This window comes from Babylonia areolata, chromosome 21 (assembly GCF_041734735.1).
Source record: "Babylonia areolata isolate BAREFJ2019XMU chromosome 21, ASM4173473v1, whole genome shotgun sequence".
NCBI lineage: Eukaryota > Metazoa > Mollusca > Gastropoda > Neogastropoda > Buccinidae > Babylonia > Babylonia areolata.
The window spans coordinates 2,083,174-2,087,274 of NC_134896.1; positions in this window are offsets into that span (position 1 = coordinate 2,083,174).

The following is a 4,101-nucleotide window of genomic DNA, read 5'->3' on the forward strand; positions in this document are numbered from 1 at the left end:
GCCAATCCGAGGCTCGCAAGTGAAGTGCAGTTTCGAATTCCTCGTCAGAGACAGACAAAGCGACGTGACAGAGATACCAACAGACGACATGTAGCGAGTACTGGGCCTGTCCGCATCCGCCCCTTCAAAAGCTGTTTTCCTGAAAACGAATATCAGATAGCCGTATTATGAAGGAAGTAGCTAGGAGATGAAACACACTGACGCTGTCAACGTCACGCCCAAACAAATAAGTTGTCATTGAACCAAAAGCACACACACACTGTCGCGCTCTATAAGAGTTTCAGTTTCAGTTTCAGTAGCTCAAGGAGGCGTCACTGCGTACGGACAAATCCATATACGCTACACCACATCTGCCAAGCAGATGCCTGACCAGCAGCGTAACCCAACGCGCTTAGCCAGGCCTTGAGAAAAAAAGGTGAATAAATAATAGATAAGCTTACACAAATAAATAAATAATAATTATAATATAAAAAAAAGAGAGCGGACTAGAAGCCCCCACCCAACCCAGCACTAACACCCAGACACAGACTAAACATAATTCAGAGTTCACACACATTTATTCAATCACACACAGAACTTGACTAATAAACAATAACCACAACCCTGGCTGCAACAACACTTATATGACAACAGAATGGATAAATAACACACACACACACACAAAAGAAAACAAAAAACACAGAGCTTTAACACACGGCCATCCAGCGGCAAACAGTCCGTAGAATGCTACCAGTGAACTAAAGACGTTTGATGAATACATAAACTGAAGCACTGCACAAGAGGAAAACGACGATTTCGAAGGTGAAAACTGAAAAGTGATGAAGACGAAACTAGAGCACAAATGACGGTGATGAGAAGAGGGCAGCAAGTAGTATAAGAGATGGGGGTTCTATATACAACTTTTTTGGGCGTATTAGCTTGTGTTAAGGCCCTCAAGCATAAAAACAATTTAGTCAAAACCTGTGTATGTTGGAGTAATATGACCCTCAAGCATAAAAAAAATATATAGTTAAAACAAGTTATATGTGTATGGAGAGCCAAATCACAAGATAAAAAAAAAAAAATGGTTGGATATGTGTATGGGGGAGCGAAACGGTCATGGGGGTTCTATATACAACCGACCCCAGCCCAAAACCGCGCAATACCGCCCTCAAGCATAAAAAAAAAAATCTAGTTAAAACCTGTTATGTGTATGGGGAGCGAAACGGTCACCCCGTTCCCCGCGTGTGTGTGCTGGCAAGCGACCGCACGGCGTGTGTAGTGGGAACGGGAGAGTGGTCCCGCGCACAGCCTGCCTCCGCGTATCTTCCCACCCGCGCGCGAAGATTGTGATCACCCTATTAGAGAAAAGATTATATTGTATATATAGAAAAAATAATGCCTTTTCCACATAACATTTGTGAGTACCCCCAAGTTAAAACAAATAGAGTATGCGGTCGAGCTTGCATGGGGCTCTATTGTAAAGATCATATTAAATGTCATAGAAAAGGAATGTCACTTCCAGTACTTTGTATAAAATGCAACCTTTATGTACGTACGAAGTATGTTATTTGTTGTAAATGTAACTAGAGCGGAAAAAAAGTTAGGGTGAATTGATTTTCGGCGAGTTCCACTGCACAAAGTCTGGACCACAGCCAATTTTTTTTTTTTTCCACCAATATTGGAACATAGCCAATTTCTTCCACGAGCGTCGACCAATTTTTTTTTTCTGGCACGATGCCAACAAATTTCCATTTGAACAAAAGGATTTCTATTGTATATAGACGAAAATGGTTTGGGCGAAAACATATATGGAAGAAATGTACAGTGCAACCTACAAGAACATGGGCATTCGATGTGCCAAAAATGTAGCAATCCATCTATTGCTAGAAAATACCTACGAGAACAATCTCGTGCCAGATATTTCCAATGTGGACTATCTAGCAAACAACAAAGGTAGAACAACTCTACAACCTCTAGAAGGTCTTCCAACTTTTGTAGACGATTTGTATGTATATGGCTATTTGCGACAAAAAGAGTGTATGTATGTCGGTGGAAAATTGCTGTGTGGCAACGACGGATCCGCAAAAAGAATTGTATCTAGAATTTCGACTGCAATATGTGGACTTGTGGAAAAACAAAGTATACAAACTGCCATATCGCAGACAATATCTATGCAGGCAGACTCCAAATCTAGCACAATACGCAGTACAGTACAAAGAATAGAAAAAGACACGAATGCAAAAGCAAGAAAACGTTGGGAGACTATATATGCAAACGAAAAGCCATATGGTATATTTGTTGCAAAAATTGATGTGTCCGAAATTGCAATACAAGACCTACACAAAATATTGCCAATGCTCGAAGAACAGCTGCTAGGACATGGGTATGGTATATATTCTATAGACTATACAAGAGATTTTTCTGGTACACTCGATAGACAAACACTAGTAGACTATCTTGTAGAAGAACTAGACTACAGAGGACAAGGCGACTTTGCAAGTGCTATTGCTTGCGATGCACCAACAATACTAGACAATACAGATAGTGTTGGCAAACATGTATGTACATGGATATCCAAACACAATGGCTATACAATGCGAACAAAACTATACAACAAAATAGTATCCAATTTCGAGGCAGGAGAAGTACGAGAACAATTTGGTGGACATCTAGCAGACTATGTAGACTGTCCAAACGAGCATCTTCGAAAAACATTCTTGCATCCAGATGTACAAAAGAGAGGCTGCACTAGAATAGAAGTATCTTTGTATGCTTGTAGCAATCGTACTCCAGAAAAAGGAGACGAACTAGTGGAAAACGTATTGGAGATAGTTTCGCCCTATACAAATGCTTCGCACTTTCCTAGGATGTATTGCAATTGCTTCGCACTTTCCTAGGATGTATTGCAATTGCTTCGCACTTTCCTAGGATGTATTGCAATTGCATAGCATTTGTATAGCATTGTATAGCATTTGTATAGCATTTGTATAGCATTGCACAGCACTTTCCTAGGATGTATTGCAATTGCATAGCATTTTCCTAGTTTTTCCAGGAATCCTGGTATTTCCTAGTCTTTTGGACAAATGTGGGTAGGAAAATATAGGAATATGCTATGCAATTGCAATATAAGAGATGGGGGTTCTATATACAACTTTTTTGGGCGTATTAGCTTGTGTTAAGGCCCTCAAGCATAAAAACAATTTAGTCAAAACCTGTGTATGTTGGAGTAATATGACCCTCAAGCATAAAAAAAATATATAGTTAAAACAAGTTATATGTGTATGGAGAGCCAAATCACAAGATAAAAAAAAAAAATGGTTGGATATGTGTATGGGGGAGCGAAACGGTCATGGGGGTTCTATATACAACCGACCCCAGCCCAAAACCGCGCAATACCGCCCTCAAGCATAAAAAAAAATCTAGTTAACTAGAGCGGAAAAAAAGTTAGGGTGAATTGATTTTCGGCGAGTTCCACTGCACAAAGTCTGGACCACAGCCAATTTTTTTTTTTCCACCAATATTGGAACATAGCCAATTTCTTCCACGAGCGTCGACCAATTTTTTTTTCTGGCACGATGCCAACAAATTTCCATTTGAACAAAAGGATTTCTATTGTATATAGACGAAAATGGTTTGGGCGAAAACATATATGGAAGAAATGTACAGTGCAACCTACAAGAACATGGGCATTCGATGTGCCAAAAATGTAGCAATCCATCTATTGCTAGAAAATACCTACGAGAACAATCTCGTGCCAGATATTTCCAATGTGGACTATCTAGCAAACAACAAAGGTAGAACAACTCTACAACCTCTAGAAGGTCTTCCAACTTTTGTAGACGATTTGTATGTATATGGCTATTTGCGACAAAAAGAGTGTATGTATGTCGGTGGAAAATTGCTGTGTGGCAACGACGGATCCGCAATGCTATACAAATGCTATACAAATTCTATACAAATGCTATACAATGCTATACAAATGCTATACAAATTCTATACAAATGCTATACAATGCTATACAAATGCTTCGCACTTTCCTAGGATGTATTGCAATTGCATAGCATTTTCCTAGTTTTTCCAGGAATCCTGGTATTTCCTAGTCTTTTGGACAAATGTGGG